The sequence below is a fragment of the Myxocyprinus asiaticus genome, chromosome 48, assembly GCF_019703515.2.
Source record: "Myxocyprinus asiaticus isolate MX2 ecotype Aquarium Trade chromosome 48, UBuf_Myxa_2, whole genome shotgun sequence".
Lineage (NCBI taxonomy): Eukaryota > Metazoa > Chordata > Actinopteri > Cypriniformes > Catostomidae > Myxocyprinus > Myxocyprinus asiaticus.
The window spans coordinates 16680195-16692563 of NC_059391.1; positions in this window are offsets into that span (position 1 = coordinate 16680195).

A 12369-nucleotide genomic window follows, 5' to 3' on the forward strand; every position below is an offset into this window, starting at 1 on the left:
CGGCACGATCTCTATCGCATCCTTGGTGAGGAGAATCTATACATCTGAGTGTAGAATTGACGCATCCCATACCTAGGAACTAACACAGTTAAAGTGTGGCAGCCTTTTCTTGGACTGAAGCACATATCCTGATTGGATCGTGTTCAGTACCCATCTGGAAGATCCTTCCATGGGTCCGAGTAGTAGGTCAGTGGACACAGTGTTTGAACTGTGTTCTCTATGGATTGAGTGCCGCCTACGTAGGTTCTCGCCGAGCACCGTGTCTTGACCAACTGGTTGTGCAGCTATGGAAAGAACAGTCCCGGGCAGCTCAGCAAAAGAAATTTGTCCAGCCAGGAGCGCTCGGGCACATCAGGCATGGGCCATTCAAGATGAAGTCTCCCAAATGCCTGACCGAGAACCTGGATCAACTCAGACTCAGCTGGAGTGGAAATACAGACACTCTGCTTATCAAATGAACATGACCAGGTCTCAGCATCAGAGGCCTCCAACGATATATCATCACCCTCTTAGACTTTTCTCTGTTTTTATACTAGGTGGAAATTTTAAGATAGTAAGCTTTATTGTCACAAATTACTCAGCATTAGTGGTAAGCATTGATGACATGCTTTAAAACAAAGAAATCTTGCAATTCCCTAGGATACTAAAAGCTGAAGTTTGTAAATTTTTTTGATTTGTGAAAGTGAAAACACACTCTCCTATCCTAGCTTAATATGCTGAGACAACTCATGCTATCATTAAATAGTTATTTGGCTAGTTCACATTATCATATATGAACACATGAGTTTTTTTTAGTCCAGCCAAATCAGAATAGCAAATATTCCATCAATATTGCATAGGCCTATTTAGTTTCACTGTAATTCATAGGTATATAAGTTATTAGCATAACCTGCCTGATCACCAAACACGGTGAGTCCCAGCGAGAGGGTAAACACTCCAGTTGAAATAATTGCTCCATACATTTCTTCATTTATTCCATTACCTCATAGAGGAAGAATTCCAGAGCCTTTGACTTATCAGTACAAACACACAGTGAAAACACTTAGACATGCTGTTACCAATTCACTCCATGGAATAAATGGCATTCTGTTTCAAAACTTATGTCAGCTGAGGAAAACATACAAGATTGCATTATGATATGTATAGCTTTTAACTGATATAACAAACCTACAATTCTCATCATTGGGCCCTCAAACCAAGGCAGTCACATGAGCATAAGGCGCATCAAGTAGAAATGGTTTATGCTCACAGACTCTGTGTATGTTACATGAGTGCATCTGGTGTCAGGTTTGTATATACGTAGAATAGAAACAGTAAGTCAGAATTGCTTAGTTTATAGCTACTTTTACTATAACAATTATTGTAAGGTCTAATTCTTGTAATGCAGTACACGGAAACGCCTCATGGATTAGTGTTTAAAGGCAAAGCAGGTGGAACCAGGTAACATCCAGTGTTGCCAAATCTGCTTATTATAAGGTGTTTCATAAAGTTGCTTTTAAATATGGGACAGTAGTGGGTTGCAATTTTGCCTGGTTTAATGTATTTTTTTAATGTCTTCTGTTTTTATTAGTTTTCTGTTATTTTGATTTCCATAATTCATTGCTCCCACCCAGATGGAAAAACCTGTGATCACTTATTTTATCTTAATTTGCCATGTCACTTATTTTGGGCTAGTTTGTTAGACCAAATTGCCTGTTGCAAGATCTGGCAACACTGGTAACATCCAAACAATTCTGTGACAGTTCTTATTGTTCATGATACTTGGCTCGAAAGTTACAGTGATACAAAGACCGGCATTCCATGAGGTACATCCTTTCAACAAGCATGGACCAGCTCTTTAGTGAATCAGTCTCAAGGGAAGGGAAACAATTGTGTTATCCCCCCCCCCCCAAAAAGGCAAGCATTGCAATGAAATGATGTCAAATCCAGTCAAATACTTGTTGCGGATAAGTCAAAGGTTGTGTTTACCTGGACAGTTTAGCAACCCACGTTAAAAACTGGCACTGATTTATTCACAAAGACCCAATTAAATCGTTTTACGAGCATTTCCTGTGTCAACATATTTCCAATTGAAACAGAAAGTTTGGGTGTGACTTACAAAAGGCCTCCATTTTTTGAAAAATATCCAATTTAGTAACATCGCAGCTTTGAAACATTGGTGTTTCTCAATGCTAAGAATGCAGAGAACAGACTTGCATTCTTGTGAAGACCAGTCTTGCCAAGCTACCTTGAAAGAACGTACTTGGAAGGACAGGAGGATGGAGAACGCATCTATTGCGAACTTTGAGATGTGCTGTGATCTTCCTGTTGTGCAGTGAGCCAGTGAGAGAACTACAGTACTGGCATTATCACACACCAGTGAGGTTTTGCAGAGATAGTGACACGTAAATAATATAAAAAAAAGTCTGTTACTACAAGCTTCCTCCATGTGTTCATTACTTCATTAAAATGATGCCCAGCAAAACAACAAATGTTGACAGAGTATGACGGCTCACGAGCTTACAGTGGGAAACTCTCGAGGGAAAACACAGACACAGCTATAAATGTCCTTCATCTGCCACCGTAGTGCCGCCATGACTTCTGGGACTTCAAATGGGTTCTTGTGCACAAGTCACCATCCGATGCCTCGATATTTGGCCTGATCAAGAACACAGGTTATTTTATGCATTACTGGTACTTGTGTTCCTGAGTATTGGAATTGAACTTCAGCAGTGGAGGATGACGTTGAATGAGTCCACGAGAATGTAAGAAAACATAAGAGCGCACATTAAGAAACAGCCAAAGGTTTGCCACTTGCTAGTCACTTGCAGATGGTATTAGGGGGAGGGACAAGCTCATTGTAGAGAACATATGAGTGAACAAATGTCTGTGTAGTGCAACATGAGTCATCATACTTTTGGTCACTTTTCCCAGAAGAGAAAGACTGTATATTTTAAATGCATATATCTGCTAAAAGTGAATTTGGTCAATGTTTAGGAATACACTAGCATTCAAATGGCCTCAAAGCTAACATAGATGAACTTCAAAAATGAAAACAACAACAACAAAATTCTAACATTGATTTCATGTTTAAACATAAATTTAAGATTTTTGTAATTAGAAAGAAGCACATTAGTAAATTTTATGACATACAGATGTGGGTGTGACAGAGGTCAAAGGTTAAAGGCCAAGCACTGAGATAGTTTTGGCATTTCTCTACTACACTGCTGTGGAATGTATTGTGCAGTGAGGGAATGGAGAGTTTAAAGAATCCGGCAGTTCTTCACTTTCAAACTGTCTTACATTCTCTTTTGATCTGTATTGCCAAACATCCACTTTTCTCTTTCATTCAAAAGATGGATGGGTGGAAAAACTTAGGGAGATGTAAAAATAAAGACCTGAAACTTGGAAGCACCAAGAGCCAGATTTTGACCTCTCATTTTCACACATCACTCCTTTCCTCTTCACAGAGCAGTGATACAGCAGTGACATCAGTACCATTCATGAAGAGGAATCCATGCTCATTTCATTCCTTAGAAACCAGCAGCTTGCACACCTCTACGTCAGTAGCTATAATCTTCTATCTACCCTGGCGAGGGGCTCACATTAAGCCAAGGCAGAGAGGACTAGTGAGAACAGACTTAAATCATCGCACACTTCTATAATCAATCTTCTTTCAGCTTTACAGTGGTGAATATCATAGCATATGTTACAATATGCATACTTAATGGAATCACTTGAAAAATGCCCTGTAATGCAATATATGTTTACATTATACATATTGAATTCTACAAAAAAAAAAAAAAAAAAACCAGTATGATAAACAGTATGTAGTATATAAGTAACATTGTTATTGCATGATCTCATTCCATTGCATGTTTAATTCATTTTCAACCCAATCCATTTTTTTAAATACATTTTTAATCCAGTTTGGTGTAAAAATGTATTTTTACCACATTACAAAGGACAACCCTCTTCACTGTGGAAAGACGCTCTTGATTTTCATGCCCATACAAGGCAGTCACACATTCCTGCTGTAGACATTCATTGGCTCTTAAAATTTTTCTCCAATAGCAAGCTCAATACAGAGCACAGCTTTTAAGAATTCTTATCTCTGTACACATTACACACATTAAGAGTGGGGTTTTACACTAATTTATGTAAAGGTTAAGTGGTCCAGTCTTTGTAAAGCAGTGTCAACCTTGAGGGGGAGTGGTGCAAAGTATACATCATTCATTGACTTATGCATATACACTACTGTTCAAAAGTTTAGGGTCATTTACTCATTCTTTATTTTTTTTTTCACATTTTAGAATAATAGTAAAGTCATCACAGCTATGGAATAATAGAAATGGAAATATGGGAATTATGTTGTGACTAAAAACTAAAAAACTATGTTATATTTTAGCATCTTCAAAGTGGCCACACTTTGCCTAGAATTTGCAGACATGTACTCTTGACATTTTCTAAACCAACTTCTTGAGGTATCACCCTGGGATGCTTTTTAAACAGTATTGAAGGAGTTCCCATCTATGTTGGGCACTTATTGGCTGCTTTTCTTTATTATTCGGTCCAAGTCATCCATTTCAAAAAACTTTTTTTTTTTTTTTTTAAATAAAATTTATTTTTGTAATTAAATAAATTAATATGTTGGCACAATTATATTTTTGTCTACAAAACTAATTTCAAACATTTAAGCATACACCTTCAGATCAAAAGGTTTTTAAGATCATGAGAAACATTTCAGGCAAGTGACCCCAAACTTTTGAATGGTAGTGTAGGTAAGGTTATAGACCATGCTATTGGACTGTACTGTACATACTTCTAAATACATATAGGGGAGACTGGGGCTATAGTAATTGTCAAATGTGGAAGTTGTCACAAGGGCTGTATCTTAGTAACTATAAGATTACAAATGCATGTTTTCATTAAAAGTTTAGCTGAAAAGTAAATAATGGCAGGTTCCCATTGTGACAACCAGTGCTAGGTGTAATCTGATTACAAAGTAATTAGTTATTGTAATATAATTACTTTTTTAGTCAAAAGTAGTGTGTACATTTAAAATTCTTATCATCTAGATTAGTTACTGACTTACAGTGTTTACTTTAAAGTACATTATTTGGTTACCGTTACACATTTCGAAACTAATATTATTTATGTATAATATATTTTAAATATGAATTCATATGTTCATATGTACATCTGTTTGCATTGTGACAGCTGAAGTGTGCGACTATGAACAAGAAAGAAATATAGACATTACTTCAAATTCGTTTAGCGGAAAAACAAAATGTTTCTGTAAAGTTTTAGAAAGTAACTTAAAAGTAAAGTAATTAGAAATTTGATTACTTTTCCAATGAGAAAATCAATAAAGTCATTTGGTTAAAGTAATCTGGTTCTTAGTTATTTGTAGTCGATTACTTTTTTTGAGTAACTTACCCAGCACGGGTGACACACCCCATAGAGTGTGGTCTCACTGATCTCACATGAAAATCGGCCATAGGAGGTCAAATTTTCTGTCTGCTAAAATTGTTCTCTGCTTTCCGAATTTCCGAACTGCCCCCAGTGCCGAAGCTGGAACTACATTTGTGCACATCTGTACCTTTGCGCAATGCACTGCTCAAGTACATTAGCAAACATTATATTAATGACACATTAATATAATATTTAATATACAGTTACATTAATATACAGTAGTGAAAGGCACAGCACAAAAACATTTGAGTAGTAATTACATTAATATTATCTTTCACAAAGCAGTTAGTTTTCTTAGTCAAATTACAGAAGGTGTTAAAGATAAACTCTGGAAGGATTTTGTTTGCCTCTTTATGCACATCTTTCCAGGGCGTAGAGGGGGAAACGAGACAGTGCACAAAGGCAGGAAATGGAAGCCGTTGCTAAGCTGTGCAAACTGTGCAGAAAGACAGAGGTAGGAGAGCTCATGACTAAGATGGCCAGTGAAATCTGTCAAACACAGAACACTGTTGAGTAAACACCAGGTCCAATGGTCACTCAATACACTTACGTACAGGAATAATCACTATCATCTTGCATTGTTCTTTAGATTCCCTGCATTCTTGACATAAGCAGTATACTCAGTCTCTTCTTTGGTCTGTGCTCCATCTATCTTGGCTGAAATGGTTTAATTATTTTCCAGGAGCAAAACCCCTTCAAAGGAACTCTTGTGGACAAAAAAGCAAGTCAAATTAAGAGTGACCTCTGTACTACCAGCTCCAGCCAAGGTTCTTTTGTAAATATAACTATGATCTGTACCTCACAAATAATGTGTTTGACAAATTTGGTGCACCACAGTGTTAATGTAACCACATTTTTACATTTCTTAATTTTTATATGTTCTTGTGCTTGCCCGTGCAAAATTTCACCACCATGTGAGAGCATTTGTTAGGGCATAGCTATGCGGTTTGCTAAGGCTTTCTGAGTGCTTTTTTAATCATGTTGCTATGCTGTTGCTAATGATTGCTAAGGTGGTGTTCTGGGAGGTTGCATACTGGCCCCAGGTCAAAAGAGCCCACCCAAAGTCTTTATGATATTCTGGTCCCTAGATATGGCTCGGGTCCCACCTTCAGTATAAGTCTATAGGACTTTTACACCCATTTTATCTTTCGCCAATAAGTCTGATTACTTTTGAAAAGTAATCGCACACCTCTCCTCAACAAGCCTTACAATTTGAGGTATCCTTCACGTCCAGAGCACAAACGGTATATTTTTCCGTTGAGCACTCAGCCTTTCAAAATATACTCTTTTGAGCACGGACCCATGCAGACACGTTCGATGCAAGCACACTACTACAACTGTTTTGTAATATCTGCCGATATCCATGTGTCTAGAATGGCCATGGAGTTAAGAGTTCCCAACGCTTGGTATCAGCAATATTAATAGAAATGAATGCATTAGCAAGCACCACTAATGAAAGTGCTATTTGAATATAAGTGAAAAGTGAACCCAAGTCCCAAAAACATTTCACAAATTAAAAAATATACAAAAGTGAGATGTCATTTTAATTCATTGTGCTTAAAACATTTTTGTCTTACCCAAAATAAATAGTTATCATGCCAAAGAAAAGCAAATTTTGCCACTCCCAGACAATAATGAATTGCACTTAAGTGTCTGCTGCTCTCTGATAAAACTAATCTTAAATGGTCTTTATGATCTGGATACCATATGCCTACTCAACATGTTTTTGGAGAGGTTTCCCTTAACGGCTGGGTGGGGCTTCTCCACATCGCAACTATAGAGTAAAAGAGAGAAAAGAGAGATAAACAGACCAAGGGAGAAACAGACAGTGAGTAAGGACATCAAATAATAGACCAATAAAACATAGGTGGGTGTGGAGAGCTCACCATAATATCAGACTTGACACACAATGAAAAAGACAGGAAAATAAGAGTGTATGAGCAAGACAAAAGCACAAAAGACCGCCAATTGAACCCAAAGCCAACCGTACACATTATTTATTGTCCATTTGGGTTGTGCCAGGGTTTTGCTTTATTATTTTGCCTAGAGTTGGTATGGGCATGCCCGGATGATGAAGGGGTGGGGAGGTTCTATAAGCAGAAGCTAACTGGACCATGCTAACAGGCCACACTTTGACCCCTTGGTGAAGAAAGCGGGTTGTCTTAAGGTTTTATGACTGAGTAAATATTACTGAGGAGACTAGACGAGTGTTCCAGGATGTATCCATTGTGAAACAGACTGGCCCTTTTTGGTAGCACATAAAATCCTACTTGTCTTCCACTGTTGTGTGTCAAACTCTCTCTCTCTCTCTTCCTCATTTAGGAGGAATGTTGTTGTTGAACCTTATCAATCAATGAGACAGCTGACATTTATCTTGCATTTTGACATAGCACGTCCTCTGCCTTCACTCTCTTCTTTAGTCAGCTGGAGCCTCTGCACATTCCTTTCACAATACACACTTACCTGGAGCATCTGGGCAAGTCATACACTGTTGGATGGCTCCTAAACAAAAACACAGTTATAAATTAAAACTCACAAGCATTGATATTGGAAAAAATAAAAATAAAAACAAAAACAATCTCCTCTTTGAAAGTGTTGTTAGGAAGCCACTGATTTATATGCACATTTTGTTTTGGGGTGGATTTTGAAAGATAAATTGCAAAATTGCAATGCTGGGCATTTAGGGTTGCAAAATTTCACCACTGTTTTTGAGACAGTAAGTGGAAGTTCTGAATTCATTACACAATTCAACACACAAAAGAATATTAAAAGTAATTTAATACAAGTAGCAAAGGTACATTTTTGAACAGTTAAGAAATGTGACTATTTTAAACTAAGGACTATTGATATTGGTGATATAATGCTGGTATAATCAAAATAATTAAAAGTATCCATCTCTATGTAATGTAGTATATTTATTTGACCATGCATACCATAAAACAAATATTTGTTTATGATAGATATGATTTTTTATTTATTTATTTATTTATTTAAATAATAGAACAGCACAGAAAACAGCTGAAAATCAATTGATTTGCAAATATGATTTACTGAGTAGGCTATGTTGTGTAAATGTAGAAAAAGTTTGACCACTATTGCCCAGCATTGCATTTTTTGCTACACTTAGATAAAATGATCTCAAATATGAAAGTTGTTATTTTGGTAAACATAAACATAATCAGTAAACATGTTGGGAATAATAAATATATATATATATATATAAAAACAGGTCAAACTGAAAAATTGCTACTTTTCTTCCAAAAGTGTTAGTAATTGTGTCAACTATTGTGTTTTTCCTTTTTGTGTAACTTTGAAAAGCTCTGACAGTTAATATGTGTAGCTGGTGGGTTGTAAATAAACACAACAGCATACAAAACTATTTTTTTTGGGGGGTTTAATCTGACAGCTGTTTACTAAAAAGGGAAAAAACTGCGGTCCATTGGGCTGCACAAATCTAAAAAAAAAAAGTAGAATGGAAAACGGAAATTAAATAAAAAAACATTTAAATAAAGTACAACGAAATACAGTAGAGGCTTGTGTCAAAAGAAAACAGAAAAAAGGCATTAGCCTACCCATATGCTTCAGCATACATCATCTTAATACATGATTATATCATTCAAGTACTTGCTTAAACACTCAAAGCATTTAATGCATTTCTAACCAGGCTTTAAGGACATGCATAACAGTTTAAAACTATAGAATTCTCATTACACATACTTTCACATATAACAATTATCCACTAAACTGGAAAACACTCTGGGCTATAAATCATTAAATAATATATGATTAATTTTAAATTTACATTCCCAGTTCCTGCACGTGTGCACCAAACGTGGTCAAACTCCACACATGCAATTCACATGCATCCCTTAAAAATGATTAATAACAAACACTCAATTTTAACATATGACTCTTGTGAACACATATTAAAAAAAAAAAAAAAAAAAAAAAAAAAAAAATATATATATATATATATATATATATATATATATATATATATATATATATATATATATATATATATATATATATATATATATATCCCCTTTTCTCCCAATTTGGAATGCCCAATTCCCACTACTTAGTAGGTCCTCATGGTGGCGCGGTCACTCACCTCCATCCGGGTGGTGGAGGACAAGTCTTGGTTTCCTCCGCTTCTGAGACAGTCAATCCGCGCATCTTATCACGTGGCTAGTTGTGCATGACACCGCGGAGACTCCCAACATGTGGAGGCTCATGCTACTCTCCGCGATCCATGCACAACTTACCACACGCCCCATTGAGAGCGAGAACCACTAATTGTGACCACAAGGAGGTTACCCCATGTGACTCTACCCTCCCTATCTACCATGCCAATTTGGTTGCTTAGGAGACCTGGCTGGAGTCACTCAGCACACCCTGGATTCTAACTCGGTAGTCAGCGTCAATACTTGCTGAGCTACCCAGGCCCTAGTGAACACATATTTAAAGCAATTTACAGTGCATCTGGAAAGTATTCACAGCGCTTCACTTTTTCCACATTTTGTTATGTTACAGCCTTATTCCAAAATGGATTAAATTCATTATTTTCCTCAAAATTCTACAAACAATACCCCATAATGACAATGTGAAAGAAGTTTGTTTGAAATCTTTGCAAATTTATTAAAAATAAAAAATGAAGAAAATCACATGTACATAAGCATTCACAGCCTTTGCCATGACACTCAAAATTGAGCTCAGGTGCATCCTGTTTCCACTGATCATCCTTGAGATGTTTCTACAACTTGATTGGAGTCCACCTGTGGTAAATTCAGTTGATTGGACATGATTTGGAAAGGCACACACTTGTCTATATAAGGTCCCACAGTTAACAGTGCATGTCAGAGCACAAACCAAGCCATGAAGTCCAAGGAATTGTCTGTAGACAGGATTGTATCGAGACTGGAAGGGTACAGAAAAATGTCTGCAGCATTGAAGGTCCCAATGAGCACAGTGGCCTCCATCATCCATAAATGGAAGAAGTTGGAACCACCAGGACTCTTCCTAGAGCTGGCCGCCTGGCCAAACTGAGTGATCGGGGGAGAAGGGCCTTAGTCAGGGAGGTGACCAAGAACCCGATGGTCACTCTGACAGAGCTCCAGCATTTCTCTGTGGAGAGAGGAGAATCTTCCAGAAGAACAACCATCTCTGCAGCACTCCACCAATCAGGCCCGTATGGTAGAGTGGCCAGACGGAAGCCACTCCTCAGTAAAAGGCACATGACAGCCTGCCTGGGGTTTGCCAAAAGGCACCTGAAGGACTCTCAGACCATGAGAAACAAAGATTGTACTCTTTGGCCTGAATGGCAAGCGTCATGCCTGGAGGAAACCAGGCACCACTCATCACCTGGCCAATACCATCCCTACAGTGAAGCATGGTGGTGGCAGCATCATGCTGTGGGGATGTTTTTCAGCGGCAGGAACTGGGAGACTAGTCAGGATCAAGGGAAAGATGAATGCAGCAATGTACAGAGACATCCTTGATGAAAACCTGCTCCAGAGCGCTCTGGACCTCAGACTGGAGCGAACGTTTATCTTCCAATAGGACATCGACCCTAAGCACACAGCCAAGATAACAAAGGAGTGGCTACGGGACAACTCTGTGAATGTCCTTGAGTGGCCCAGCCAGAGCCCAGACTTGAACCCGATTGAACATCTCTGGAGAGATCTGAAATTGGCTGTGCACCAATGCTCCCCATCCAACCTGATGGAGCTTGAGAGGTCCTGCAAAGAAGAATGGGAGAAACTGCCCAAAAATAGGTGTGCCAAGCTTGTAGCATCATACTCAAAAAGACTTGAGGCTGTAATTGGTGCCAAAGGTGCTTCAACAAAGTACTGAGCAAAGGCTGTGAATACTTATGTACATGTGATTTTTTTTTCGTTTTTTTATTTTTAATAAATTTGCAAAGATTTCAAACAAACTTTTCACATTGGCATTATGGGGTATTGTTTGGAAAATTTTGAGTAAAATAATGAATTTAATCCATTTTGGAATAAGGCTGTAACACAACGAAATGTGGAAAAAGTGAAGTGCTGTGAATACTTTCCGGATGCACTGTATAAGCATTTTGTGTAAAATTTGACATTTACCTAAAGAATTATCAACCTATGAACAAAATCGGGAGCTCTCTTGCCCAACATATGCTCTCACATTCTCAAGTGAGTTAAATCGGGAAATGTTAAAGGAAAAGTTCTCACCCTCATTTACTCACTCTCATGCCATCCCAGATGTGTATGACTTTCTTTTTTCTGCAGAACATAAATGAAGATTTTTAGAAGAATATCTCAGCTCTGTAGGTCCTTATAATGCAAGTGAATGGTGACCAGAAGTTTGAATCTCCAAAAATACATAAAACCAGCAGAAAAGTAATCCACAAGATTCCGGTGATTAAATCCATATCTTCAGAGGTAATGTGATAAGTGTGGGTGAGAAACAGATCAATATTTAAGTCTTATTTTAATTAAATTTTTCTTTAAATCTCCACGTTTGACCAGCCCCGACCAGTAGGTGGCGATATGCACGAAGAATGCAATCACCAAAAAACATAAGAAAAATGTGGAAGTGAAAGTGGAGACTTAAATAAATATTGATCAGTTTCTCACCCACACTTGTCAAAAAGCTTCTGAAGATGTGGATTTAACCACTGGAGTCGTATGGATTACTTTTATGCTGACTTCTACAAAAATCTTTGTGTTCAGCAGGTGAAATAAAGCCGTGCACATCTGGAATGGCATGAGGGTGAGTAAATGATGAGAGAATTTTCATTGGGGGGAGGGGGTACCTTACCATACTAATGAGGGTAATCATTTACAACTTTCAGGAGATTGTAAATTGCAGTTGAAAGAGCGCCCCCTGCTGGACCACCTCGGAAAGTGACTAGTAATGCTAGATGGACGC